This window comes from Lonchura striata, chromosome 11 (genome assembly GCF_050655825.1).
Source record: "Lonchura striata isolate lonStrDom1 chromosome 11, ASM5065582v1, whole genome shotgun sequence".
In the NCBI taxonomy this organism is placed as follows: domain Eukaryota; kingdom Metazoa; phylum Chordata; class Aves; order Passeriformes; family Estrildidae; genus Lonchura; species Lonchura striata.
In genome coordinates, this window is record NC_140713.1 from 13,796,412 (window position 1) to 13,811,805 (window position 15,394).

Sequence of the window (15,394 nt, forward strand, 5' to 3'; positions counted from 1 at the left end):
GATGCTGTCACCAGTAATGGCTTTGGGGAAGTGATGCACAGGGCAGATGAACTGTCCATATCTACAGCCTTTACTCTTTTCAATGCTTTTCCTCACCCCAAGAGTTGAGGGCAATCACAAAATGAGACACTAACCTCCACTCCTTTTTACCCCCTCTTGCAAAGGTATGATTTGATCCTTTATTTAATAACTACTCTGCAATTCCTGCTTGACAAATGAGCTGCTAATTTCTCATCAGCTTTTCCATGACCACCCCAACTGTATTCCAAGCTCTTAATAAGTATTCATGCATGAATTTTTAGGGAGGTTTCAATACACAGGTATTGCTACACCTCTTATACGACAGGAAACTACAGCAGAGACATTTAAGGTAAAATGTTTTCACTAATGCCAAGTGCCCACTTTGGAAACCCTAAGTCTCCCTAAATTCCTTCATATAGCTAGGCAGTGCTCAGCACTGTGTGGCCCACAGGCTCTGAGCAACAATGACATTCAACATTCCATCACATGCCAGATACCATGGCATGATGTTTGCACTAAAAAGTGAGTGATCATAAATAGATTTTTCTAGCATCGCAGTATAATTCTGCAGCACTGATGGTTACTTCTATAGTATTAGTTAGCCAAAAAAACAACTTGGGTGCATCACACCATCTAATTTGAATTAAATGACTTCAAACTGGCTGTACAAGCACATATTTAAACTTAAGTCAGTCCCCAAACCCACATCTTATTTACTTCAAGTGGCAAGTCACTGGGCTCATATGAGAGAAAATAAATGTGTAAAAGCTCAGAGAGTAATCCATTTGCTTTGTTAAGAATATGATCTGGCAGGATTACATGTCCATAGCCATGTAGCCCATATGGCAGATGTAGAAATATTTCCTAATTCTCCAGCCAACTTGAAACCATTTTCTTCCTATAGATGATGCACCCACTTTCCAGCCTTCTTAATCAGTCTAGTCCAGACTGCTGCTTGGCATTTCCACTTTGCTGTTGACCCATTTGTGGTCTGTTCCTGGTCTCAGTCTCATCTGCATTAAGCAGAAGTGACTCCATACATGTCAGATCAGAAACTATCTCAAAGCATGATAAAAGTGAGGCTTCAGATCCATGGTAGTTACAAACTTCCACTTTATATGGAAATGTGGTCAGGAACGTTATAACTCTAATGTGCTTCAGTTTCAATATGTTGGGCCAGCTTCAGTCAGTGTAAATTAAACAGATTTTGACTTTTAGAGATGATAATGGATAATTCTGGCTCACAGAACACAGTAATGGGGACTTAATTTTTTTTTTTTCTCTTAGTAACATTCCCCAACTAATATGTTTTGGAACTTCCCTAACAAATTATTAGACTACCACTACAGTATTGAGAAATATCTGATCTCTTCTGGCACTATTTCACTTAAATGTTGTGGGGCTGCCTGTTAATTTATACAGAACAACTCATGTTTCTCAGCAAGACTGAGCTGCTTTCAAATGGACCTGTCAGAGGGCACAGTTTTGCACATTTTAACAGAAAAAGCTATTTGTTGATTTGTTTGTTTCAGACCAGTTGAACATTTTAAATTGAAAAACACTTCTAGGTTTCATGAGTTCACGGAAAGAATTAACCCAAACATGCTTTAGAGTCAATTGTCAAGAATTACTATAACACAAAAACCCAACTGTCCTAAATTTCTCAACCAGTAGAACACTCAAAGTTATCTGTGTTAAGCAATGCTCAGGTGAAACACTATTTTTCAGCCAAATTTCTGTCATTTTAAGGTTTATGTTGGTAAGACTTGCAGTACTTGCAGTACTTGAGCTTTGGAAAAAACTAATGAAATTAAATGACTTATTAATGTGAAAGCAGAAAGTACTAGTCTTTAAAAGAGAAGGTTATATAAGAAGAAAGGCAATTTAATTCAGAAAATGAACTTTTTAGACATAACTGAATCTTCATTCAAGGCAAAGATCTGATAAATATTGAATAAATAGTTTCGAGTTCATCACACCTGAAGAACAGTTCAATTTCAACCATATCATCCTCAGGAAAAGCAAATACAAACTTGCCCCAAAGCTAAACAACTTTAGAGCAATCAGGAAGAGGAGAGATAGACAGACAGTAAGTTATGAACATAAAACTCTTTGTACCAAAACCAATTAACCCTAACCTAAGGCAAGCCTTTTTCTTCCAGCCCTTCATTTAAAGGTTTTACGATTTATAGTCTGTGCTTCTCAGGGGAGGTCTTGCTCTGCTCTGATTTCACATTTCACAGCAGCACATGTGTAATCCTGCTGCAGCACAGAGCACATGACCCAGCTGATGTCAGGAAATCCATTTTTCACTAGTTGGAAACACACTGGAAGTGAGATGCAACCAGAATTCACTTCAGTTGCAAGAGGCCATGGGGGTATGTTTGCAGAAGTGGCAGACTGGGTAATAATAATCAGAAATATGGAGGAGAAAAACAAACATAACCAGCCCACTACACTATTGTTTGAAAGACAGTTCAATTTTTGAAGTGGATCTATAATTGCCATTATATCAAAATGGAAAATGCAATATGACAACCAATTCATTTACTCACTGACTTCAAGAACCCAGAGAAATTAATGCTTTAAAGTCTCCACATGGTAGGAGTAACTCATCATCTTCATAAAGAAAACCCCCTAGCTTGCATAAAATTGTATGTGTAAATGACCTTTCAGATTTGGTATGATATCAAACCAAAAGTGAAATACACTCACAGCTAATCTAACTTCAAGACAGAGCTGCTCCAACAAAACAGTTTGGAAGAGGATAAGTTTTGCTATGCATCTATAAATGCAGGCAGAGAGGAAAATAAATTTATTCCACAGCAATTATTTTTAAACACACAAAACCTAATTCATGCCATGGAACTAAGTCAGTTTAACAATTCCACAGATATGCTTACTAAATGCCACAGTACTTAGAGTAAAAATTATTTTTGCTTTTTTAAATCATATTAAAAAAGATTGATGTTCATATTTAGCATTATGTATTTCTATACCTTCACAATGTATATATAGAAGTAGATAATATGCATCTTTAAAGGTACTCTTACTTAACATTTGTATTCTTAAAAAAAAGTTGCATTGTATTATATTGTAAAAATATAATTTCCTTATTAAAATTTAAGTAACAAGCTTTTAAAACAATTATACTCTTAAACAAACTGCACAATTTAAAAAATACATCTATCTCATCCATACTCATCTTCTGGAGTTGTGTCTTTGTTGAGCATTATTTTGGGTGACAGCTTTTCTAAAGGTTATACCAGCTTTCTATTAATTATATAGTTACTTTTACAACAAAGGGTTTGGGTAGGGAATCCAGAACCATATAGAAATACACACATGAACAAAGGAGCACTAATAATATCAGGGGAAAAAAACCCCAAAACCAAACCAAAGCACACAAAGAAAAAGAAACCTCATCATTTTAAAACAGCTTGATCAAGGCACATCTACCATTTTATATTGTTTCCAAAGCTACATTGTAAGCAGGTGGAAGTACATTTTTCAGGCCCATATATTCTTACCTTACATCAAATCCATAGAAACACCTGTGCTAAACAACTTCTGACTTCCCATTGTGAAAATAGTTTCTGAAATTATCCATTTTCTTGGAAAGAAAGAAAGGTCCCATGATGGTCTAGAGTAAAACAAACAGGAGCATTGCTTCAAAGATACTTAAAAAAAATTTATTTTATGGTTTTATGCCTACAAAGTGCAGCTGTTCTTCTTATATATTGATACATGTTTATTTCTGAGTACACAACAGACATCCTAAGAGTGACTAAAAACTTAGAACAGAAACAATGCATTTTCTAGGGATTATCTAATTATCTGTAGAGTTAGAAACCCAGCTCATTTAAGGCAATAAAATGAAAAGCCACTTTATAAGCTGTTTCATTGTATAAACGAGCAGGCCACCAGCAAACCATATCCATAAAACACAGAGATGAAACCACCAAAACTGTAGCCTGATAGACTATCAAAAGCATGCCTACAGTACCCATCTCAGAGCAGGTATTTTATTTCAGTTTCTTATTCACACTTATGCTTTCACTTTAGGTACAATTATATTCTATGTCTTTTGACATCCTAAGACTTGACAAGGAAAACTATTAATTGCAGGAGTAAGTGCAGCTAAGTTGAAAGAATGTGCCTGCTTAACTAGTAGATGACTTTTTTACCTGAAGAAAGGATATCCAAAAGTGTTTGCTGCTCCCCCAGTGACTTCTCTTCAACTGATCCCCAATATACCTGCTTATGAAGATCTCAATTATATGAAGATTCTATAAAATAAATAAACTCAAAGCAGTAGTATGTTCTCAAATCCCATTGTTTCCTTTTGTAAGGGTTCAGATACAGAATGGAAATCTGGCTTCTAACCATCCAAAGATCACACCATATTAAAGAAATTAATGCCATGTTCAATCTAGCCTTGTTTAGCTAAAGCAATCTTATTCTGGCTGTAACCTCACTGTGAATATCTCTTATAGTCTGTAATATGTTGTGCTTATACTTCCACTGAAAGTAACCTTTCACATTCTATAAACAGTTGAATTTGAGTTGAATTTGGGTTGAATTTGAGTCCATGTTTTCTAATCTGTCCCTTCCCTGTCCCTGCTACTTCCAGCTGAAATCCAGTTTTCCCTGCTTTCCTTCCTGCAGCACTAATCCTGCCCAGCCTCCTCCCCAGGCCTGGCAGTCTGGGCAGTGGCAGCACCATGAGCTGTGCCTGTCCTGAGCAGCTGGGCACTAAATGCTCAGTGAGTGACTAAAATACTCAGACCTCAGAAATTTGGAGATGCTGGGTCTGCCAGCCCTTTCCTGTGTGGGGCTGCTAATTCAGCAACCTACCAATTCTCAGGAAAAAGAAAAGCAGCATCTTTGTAATATTGAATCCTGTCAAATTTAGGAGCAAGACAGAGAGAGGGTGAACTAAGATTATTTATCACCAGTGAATTCATACAAGCCTTATCTTCACAATATAAATCTAAGGATGTTTCCAAACCTCCATTTTCTATGACATAATACTTGCGTGACTAAAATCCACAAGGATGCTACTCTTGACAAAAAAAAATCAGTGTAAGTAAACAAACAATTTATCCCTCACTGACAAACAACAACATGGAGAACAAATGGTGAGATTTTTTCATGCTGTACTGGTGTATTGGAAGCAAACAACCATGCCACCAAAATGCAAGGAAACTTTGTTTAAACCAAAGATCTGAGTGCGAAGTATCTACAAGCCTGAAACTTTCAGGCTACAAATTAAATTTCACAGATAGTAGTTGTTTCAGCTGCTCTAGAGAAAGAGCAAAACAGTAACAAAATAAAAAAGAAAAAAAGAGAAAAACAGAAAGCATAAGCAGCAATTATTAATCCAGAACACTTCAACATGATAAAAAAAAGCTTCTCCTAGCACCAGAGAATTCATTATGATGTCTTCTGTTTTAAGGTAGGATTTCTTGAGCAGGAAGATTGCTTTTCTTCTCCCTCATTCTTCAGTGGGAGACATGTCACTTGAATAACTCTTATTATATTTCTATTACAAGCATTAGTGGTTTTTTGTGTATATGCAGATGAAAAAACCCAAAATCTCTTTAGTTCTTCTTACACAGTTCATTATGTATGATTCTCAAATGTTCCTGTTAACACTTCACTGAGAAGGGTGTCAGGTTAATAATTAGATCACAATTGTTTTCAGTGACATTTGTGAACAGCAAACATGTATCTAGAAAGCTGAGGATCCCAAAGACCTCAGTCTGTTAAAGAATGCTTACATGACAATTTTTTCTTGTGTCTTAATGAGCATTCAAAATTTTATTTTCATAAATTTATTTTTAAATACAATTTAGCACTGTTTATTAATCTCTTTCCCAATGTAAATTACTGGAGCATCTCCTAGACTGAAGAAGTGTTCATCATGTAAAGACTCCATAACAGTAATAAAGTTTTCTGGAAAGAGTAGAGAGTATTAAGATGGCATTTAACATGTATGAGTGTACTGCTTGTCATCTAGAGCCTATAAAGATATTTTCCTTTTTGTAATATCACCATGCTACACTTTTTAATGTATAACAGAAGCCATCAGTTTCTCTTTCCATGCTCAAATTCCTGTATTAGCCCCCTCCCTCTCTGTTATGTATCATCATGTTGTGTTCATGTGTCAATGTTCCTACAACATGCTCTGGGCCCAAATAACACTTTTGTGCACTTCTGCAGGAAACAGAAATTTGGATCCTGCCCTCCTGCCTAAATAAGGATCAGTTCTGTTCTGAGCCACGTATTTAAAAATCTCCAGCAACAATGTAACAGCAGAAGGTCTTTTGGAAAGGTGTTCATCCTAATATTTGTGCCTCAATAAGCCCGCTCCATAAATTGTTTTGCGATAATGAGTTAATCTTAATTTCAGAGTTGAAGGTCTGTTTCCATTTAATAGACTCGAGTCTCTTTGGTGATTTAGTCAAGTTAAATATTTTTGGAAAATAAAGGGAGCAACCTGTACTGGACATAAACTGAAAAATTAGGTTACTCTTCTTCCACTCCCCAGCCTCTCAGGAGGGACTGGGTAAGGTGAGTGCCACTTGAGGTAAACATACTGATCAACTCGTCATGCATTTCAGGCAAGATTGCCAATATTTGTGCTCTGTGCAAGGGAATACAGAGTGTGACAGATGGTTTGCTTGCCTATCTACAAACACCACTAGAATTGTCTAAACACTCTACACGGATCTAGATTCTAGTCTCAAGCTAAAATCATACACGAGACTGTTACATCCTGGGGATTCTGGGACTTTCCAAACCATTATTACCTCGGAGACAGAAATTAATCTCCAAGAAAACCTCATGGAGAGTGAGCTCAGAAGGGTTTGTTCAGGTCGTTTCACAATGGAGATAAAAGGGCAAGAAATTTATTTGACACAAGCCTGCAGACTGGATACTCCACACTTCTCTGGCTGCACCATTCTGCTGCTGAGCTGCATTTATTCAATACCTGCTCAGATTGTTGCTGCTGCTCGATGCTGAAATCAAGCACAAGTCAGGACTGAGCTCAGCTTTGCCATTTTGTATTTCTGATTTAAAACTCGTATTTATGTACTTCACCCATTAACTGGGAGCTATGCCTGTAGCTGGAACTATAAATAGCCAGTATACTAGAAATGTGAAGAAATCTAATTGCAAAAGGGCAGGGAGGAAGTGCTGAAATAAAGTAAGTTGGCAGAAAATAATATAGCAAATCTCATTAACACGTTGTGGAACAACTTTGTAAGTTAACAAAGACAGATATTTAAAGCATGTTTAATTGACATGCAATTTTTCAGTCTATACCAAAGAAAAGTTTATAGCATAAAAGTACTGACAACTGGAAGTTATCTACAGAATTTTATAAGAAAGTACTTGCAGATGGAAATGTAAATTACATTTCAGACAAAACAGCCAGTGCAATAAAAGTGGCTTTTAATAAAACATGAGTGCAGTTGGGTTTTGCTAGTTAGTTTCAGAAAAAAAACATAATTATTCTTTTTCTAGCTAATCTGAATAACTGCACTTTGCTATTATACATTGTAATTATTTTGATTAGTTATATTTTTGTTTTAAGAATGTTTTATTAATTAGATTCTTTTGAAATCAAGATCTATGTTTCTTTCAGCTACACATTATGACCTAAAAGTATAAAGACTGTTTTTGCAGAATTGCTTTAACATATCCTTGGAGGGAAGATTAAAACAAATTATGGAGCTCATTTCTTAGAACATCCAAAATATCACCAATCACCTCACAACAGCCAAAGCGTCTGTTGTCAGATAATATTTGATTGATATTATTTTGGTAAATGAGACTAACTTGAATCTTGATAGAAAGAGGAGTCCGAAGGAGTACCCATTTTCAGCTAAAACAAACCATTCCAACTTCTGTAGACAAACCCATAGCAAATATCATATTTTCATCCTATATGTGTGCCTGGAAATGTGAACAACGTACAATAAAAAACTACAGAGAGCATACAATAAACTCATACTTTATTGCAGAGAAACACATTCACATGACTGAAGTCAGCAAATAACAAAGCCACTGGAATTATTTGAGCACTTAACAGAGATGCATTCTTAGTAGTAAGATTAAAAAGGTCACTTGTTCTCCATCATGATTAGCAATATAATACCAACCCTCAGAGGAAAGACTTTCTCAGCCTACAGGAATTCAGCTTAAAGAAACAAATGTGATACTGAATTTGAGAAAGACTAAAAGCCTGGCAAATAAATTGCTAGTGGGTAAGATGCATCTGATATTGGACTTCTTTTGGTTCAAAGGCAGTTTAGGATGGCATATGAAAAGCAATCTAGGCTACAAATATTACTTTTGTGCAACAAAATAAACAAGCTCATCACCATTCAAAGTATTGCAATGAAACACATCACTTTGAAAAATATTCCATCTGTATTGGATCAATTGATCAATTGAGGAATTCTGGACAGTGGGGTTTGATACACTGACCAGTGAATTCAAAGTGAAGTGCATTTCTCCTAGATGCAGCAACCAAGCAGATCAAATGTCTTTCTTAAGTATTTTTTAAGGGTACAAGCTGATAACAAAAAACCCTCTCAATCTCTATGTCTGACTGCCTGTGTTCAAGCAAAAATTGGATTGCACCAAAACTTGTTTTGACTTGATTGAAAGTGACACTGGAAATAACAAGTAAAGGTAAGGTAGGATCAAGGTGAAAAGGAAAACTCACCTATGGAAAAAGCCTTTTCCAGATTTGTCTACCATAGCAAGAAATAAAGACCACACAGTGAGTTTTTATTGAATATGACAATATTAAGGATTACCTTGACAATACAGTTGTAAGAAATTATGTCAAACTTTGAAGGCAATAATATGTACTTTTATAAAATAGAAAAAATATAATCTCTTTTTGTCTATAGTTTTGAAAGCATTCCTTGCCCTCTGTGTTTCTCATTCCAAGGTAGAACCTCAACCTAAAGAGCAATTTTGAAATTATATGTATATTTACTATAAGCACCAGTAGTTTTTATTTCTTCTAGACTTCAAATTTGAATCATTAGACCTCATTTCTCTTGTGCTGGAGAAGTCTTGATCTCTGCTCAACCATCTTGCACATTTACAATCATTAAAAAGCCACCATAAGATAAGGAAAAATTGTTCATTAGAAAGCCACAGAACATGTGGAGGAAAAGAGGCAATAAATAAGTTTAGTTTTGTAACTCTTGGAAGGTCGATATGACAGAGAGTTTAGCCCTTCAAAGAAGCTGCATTAATAACATTACTTTTGCTTCCTCTTTGTTTTTTTTTTCCCCCAAACTTTAATTATCCCCAAGTAGAAAAAAACCTCAATCTGAAACTGTACTCATATTCAAACTATTTGTGCTATAAAGTTTCAAATGACAAAGTGGTTAGCATAGTGCAAAATAAAAGTAAACTAACAGTTTAAAATAGAGGACATTCTTATATCAACTTGTACTCGATCTGCTATGGCACTGGTATTAAAAATACAGTCTAATATTTTGGATATTCCCTTGACTGAAAAAAACTTTGATGATTCAATATAAATCTATTACCATATCTGCTGCTTCACACTTCAGTTTAGTTTCTATCAAAACACTTAAATGGCACTTGTTTAGCTGAAAAATATTCCAAACCTTCCACTAATAATAGTCATACTGCAAAGACAGAAACCTCCTCAAGTCCAAACTCATAGAATCCCAGAGTCTCTCGGTTACTGATATCCACTACAGAGAATTACACAATGAAAACCACAAAACAAACAGGAAGGTTACAACTAGAAATTATGAAATAATATTCTGATCCAATTTTGTAGATTTTGTTTTATAGACAGAAATAAACAAAGGGAAAAAATGGTCGAGGGAACAACTTACTCATGGTTTTTTATCACGCATGTTGCTGAATGACAATTGTTCAGGATTGTCAAAAGACAATTTAAAGACAAGCTAAATTCTTGTACAATATTTCAGCAATGTTACTGCTGAGAAAAACTCCAGAAAAGCACAAACAAAGTCAGTAGAATGCTTTGACTTCCCCCACTCCCTGCCTCTAAAATACTGGAGTCAAGTTTTGACTTTATTATGACACAAAGAAAGATGATTCTGTTTAAAATTAGAGATTTTCTATCATCTAAATCTGTCCAGCCCTACCCAGGTTCACTCACTACACAAGGCAAATTTAAACATGGCTCAACAAGAAAGGAAATAAGAAGCACAAAGATGCCTCCATTGATCACTACTTTGCCCAAAAATTTGGGCTAGTTCCCAGTGTGCACCAGCAAAGCCATCCATCACAGTACCATTACAGAGCTACTCTGGCTGGGATGCAGGGTACCCCCATCACCCCTTTCCTCAGTAGGTGCCCTGTCTGGGGCATCCCTTCACTGGTTACAGTGGGAGGCAAATTGTTTGCATCATTCAGTTACAGCAATAGTAGGAGCTAAAGCTCTGCAAAGCAGCTTTGACTTAGAGGAGAATTAAGACATTAGTGTAAATCTGTTCCTATGACTTTATGCAAATGTATCTTTTTCTTTAAGTTATGTAAATACTTGTTCCCGTGCATGATAAAGCACCTGCAGCCTGCTCTGTGAAAATGTCTGTATATTCTTTTTTAATGCCAAGACTACTTTTAAATGTGCACACACAGGGAATAATGCTGACATTGTTTTGGTAAATGAGACTAAGTTGAATCTTGACAAAGAGGTGCCAGAGGGAGTACCCATTTTCAGCTAAAACAAGCCATTACAACTATTTACCTAAGTAAATAGTGTATGAGCATATCATACACTAGAAGCAAACAAAGAATATTTTGTGAAACAGAAAACTTAATTATTAATCAATTTATGATCTCTCTGAATGTGATTGTTTTTGGGTTTTTTTTAATGAAAGCAGATGTTCAAGTATAGTACTTAATAAAAACCCAATTTCTACTGATAAAATAGTGATGTCCTTGATTATGTGGCCACAACCAGGTCCTTAGTTATAAAATACAAATAGAAGAACTAAGATAGATGTTATAAATTAATCCAGATTTGATATGTATTAAGGCTAAACCAGGTTTTGACATACAAAACACCTGAAAAATTATTTTACAACACTATAATTTTGCAATTAAAACCAAAACCCAAGAAAAACAAACCCTAAGTATCTGCTAAAACAGGATCTGGTCTACTATATAGGAATGTTTGATTAGCCTTTTCACCTGACTGAATTTATAATCCTAATACTTTTGGAGGTTTAAGGCATTAATGGAACAATTTGTTATTGTTATTTCTGTTTTGATCCTTTAACAGAGCATAATATCTGTATTAATATGAACTCAAGCATCATGAGATGCATGGAATGTTTTTACCAATGAAGTAATTTTCATCAACAGGCCATGCTGGCATAACACTATGAGAATGAAAGAGAAACAGAAGTTAGTAACTAACATTGGGCTTGTACACCAACTTTAAACTAGGCTGGATTAAGGAAGTAATTTTTAATAGCATTTTAATTTTTGGTTTTTTTCTCTCAATAGACCACATTGCTTGATTTTTACAATATATTTATGTAAACAAATAGCCATTTTCCTACCACTGATACTCCCAAATCATGCCATATATTCAAGAAGCTATCATTTTCCAGTGAAGGAAAAAATGGTAATTCATTAACACTGTTTCATGAAAATACAGGCTGCATTTTTAAGGGAACAGAATTATTAACATAATAAATGACTATGCAAGCTCATTGTGAATAAACCCACAGCTAACTACTTGAATATCTTGAATCCAAGATGCTATTTAAAAGCCGGTGCTTTCTTCCAGCTAACTGTGATTCTGTATGGAAACAGCTCCTAAAAGCGAGGTTGAAAGTTCTACAAGTAAGACTTAAGATATAAGACATTCTGTGTCTTATTTGCTTCAGAAATTTGTTAGGAATACAGTTTGCTAGTAAGTGAAAGTCTTATAATAAAAATCTCATTTTTCTGCATGATAAGCAATTTTTTTTGACCTGCAACGTAAACTGGTCTGGGTTAGGATATGTTTGTAGTCACTTAGAAAAACATAATGTAACTCCCATTCCTCTTATTTTGTTTTATGACAGGTTCATCTCACTTTGTGTATATCTTCTCCAGTGAACCTAATCAGCTTTTAAAAATAATGGGAAATGCACTATAACCAAAGTAAACACATTTCAAAATTTGAAATTCACTCAAGTGACACTCATAGAATATTAGCCTTAATCGTTCTTAAAAAGAGAGAGATAATTAAAGAAGGAAAAGTGGAAATTGTTCCTGCAGGTTTCTGTTTACCAGCAAGACTCCAAATTTTTAAGCTTTCCTATCTTCCTGATCAATAGTTCACATTGTTAACCTGTCCCCTGGAAAAAGAAGGAATTATTGTGAAGTCCATATTCTCCCATTTCCACTACTCTCTGGCAGGTTGTCGTCTGGCACTGCCAAAGTGAACGTCACTTCTACACATTTCTCTACACTTTATCAAAGCCTGTTTATTTGCACCAAAAAATAAAGGTGCAATTCCAAGCTGAGAGCTCCCCCTTTGCAGTTCCCACCCCAACCCAACTTCAGCTCTTGAGCATGGCCATGTCCCAGCTTCCCTGCAAACCACGACCCCAGAACATCTTGGCATCGCCTCTTGCTTTGCCAGTTCACCCATCAGGTTCTGCCATTACAAAATTGAAGAAAAGATCTCTTTGCACTCACACTTCGACAAGATATCAAAGATTCAACAAATTCTGCCATGGCAGTTTTTGGGATTAATTTTTGAAATCACCTGTCTGTCCCAAATTCTAATTACAATGCTCAGGGCAGTGTGCTAAATTAGGTTTGAAGACCAGCCCTTAAAAGAGTTTCCCACATTGAGGAACTAGAAAGGCAGGTGCAGTGGAAAACTTTACTATAAATCCATTTAAATGCACATTAGATTTTATATGGGCCAGCATGCCCACCAAATCTGTGCCTGAGAAATTCTACTGCCTTTCCTGCCAGGTCAAAGAACTTCTCCAAAGGCTGCATTTGGCCAACACCTCAATGTGTCCCTGAACCTGAACTTACATCTGCCTGAAAAAAAGGCAGAGAGTAACAACTTCTCTCCGTCTCAGAGGTTTGTTCCACAGCTCTTGCATGAGCCAAAAACCCTCCCCTGTATTGCAAAAATTTAGGTCACCTGATCAGTTTCCAGATGATTTAGAATACTGTGCTAAGAATCAGGTGAACCCAAGTATGGATTCTAATTTGAGAGATGAACATATGGATAAATTATCATCAAGAAGGGGGGGTGCTCTTCAATCTGTAAAATGAAATTAATTTTTCAGTAGAAAATAAAGTCAATCTTAGAATTAAAAAAGTAGAGGTTTGTGGGAAGTAGGAAAGCACCTGGATTTCTGCTTTGTTGGATGTTTGCTGTGGAAACAATCTGCTCAATTTTAACAAGACTTAACATCACTGAGAAAAGTCCCTGCCATCATTTCACAACTAGCTTTTCTTTCCTGGTTTTTGTTTATTTTTTTAATTCTGAGTTAAAATTTTTGTGCTTTTAAGTAATTATAAAGCAAAAAGAAAAATCCTCGAAGAGGGAATACTGAGGAGCTGTAATTGGGCCATGGAGATACCCTATTATCTACACTGCCTTTCCTTTTATTTTTGCTTTAATTTCTGAATGGCAAGTTTCAGTGCTGCTGAAAGCCAGCCAAAAATTCAAGGTGGTATGAAACATTTACAAAACATTACTTTTTAACAATGCCGAGAAACAGAATGGCACCATTTTAATAGCCATATGCCATAAAGACTATTTTTATTTAGGAAAATCTATTTTAATTTAAATATCATAAGCCCATGAGCTATAACAAACAATATTTTTTTTCCATGTGCTTGGAATTATTGCTATGAGAACCTACACCTCCTCCCCCTCCTTTAGAAGTCTGAATATTCCTGTGTGTTTATGAGCATGTGTCTGTTTACGGTGATGGAAGGAAACCACTAAACTCCATTAGTTAATGCAATGGCAAAACACCAAAAAGGAGGTCTTCCCTTGGGGTTGCTTTTTATCCCATATCTTTCACTAGTCCATTTTCCATATAATCCCCTTGCAACTGCTCTCCACAGCAAGCTGCTAGTGGTAACTGCATCAGCCCAGATGAAGTGGAAAGTTGCTATAATTTCTTTCATCTGCACACTCTGTATGGTTTGGAGGAAAGTTGCCTTTACCAGGTGCTAAGAAATGGAAATGTGTGTGTGCATTTGTGAGCACTGACCTGGGCTGGGTACTGGAGGGGAATTGCAGACTCCCCTCTAAGTCCCTGGGCAGCATCACTCACAATGAGCTTTGAAGACCAGATTTCTCTTGCACCTTTTCCAGTGCAGAACACCAAGGAAATAAGTGTGTATGGGGAATCCTGTTAGGTTCTTGAAATTTTCATTTAATTATTAATTAAAACCTGCAAACAACTATCTATAGTTCTCTTAAAATAGCATTTAGGAGTGTGAGGGCCAATTTAGTTATTTCAGATACAATTTTGATTATACACATCTGATACTTTACAAGACTTCAACGTCAAATTGCAGATGAAAAACATTGTTCACATTGGACTGTGCTGTGAGATACAAAAGATCACAGTGAAAGAAATAGGATTTTTCTTAAAAATCAGGCTTTTCCATAACCATTAATCATAAAGCAAATCTATTGTATGCTAACTAACATGTGAGGCAAACAGAAAGCCACCCTATATGCTTAAGATGAAATTTCATTTTCTGAAGAGGTTTTACAAATAAATTAGCCTGGCCCTTGAACTAGGAAGAATAATATATGCAACTAAACTCATAATACAATTTAGAAAAATCTACAAGGAAGCTGTGTAATTTACATTAAAGGAACTAAATGTTTAATAAACCAGCAACAAAAACCTAATATAATCAGTCATCTGTTTTTTAGAGAGTTCTACTAAAATTCACGTATATTTCTATTTTTAGAGTTGGGATATAGTGTAAACCAATAGCTTTATTACTAGCAAAATTACCTTTTCAGTAAAGCACAGGCGCACAACAAAAAAACCTCACAATAACCCATCCAACCGTTATATTTGTAACTCACTTTGCTTCACAGTGGAACACTGGAGATAATGAGAAACAAAGCAGAGTTCTTAGGTAAGAACCTGTTTTTTCTGTCTTTAAAATTTCCTTAGTCTTACTTAAAATAGGCAGCTTTTAGGAAGGAGGGTATCTGAAAACATAAAGGTCTCTTCACATTTATCACTGACTCAGTCTGGGGCTTGGGACAGCCCCAGAAATGGCTGAAATTTTGGAAATGCATGAAATTCTGAAATCCATTAAATTCTTTTTTTTCTCC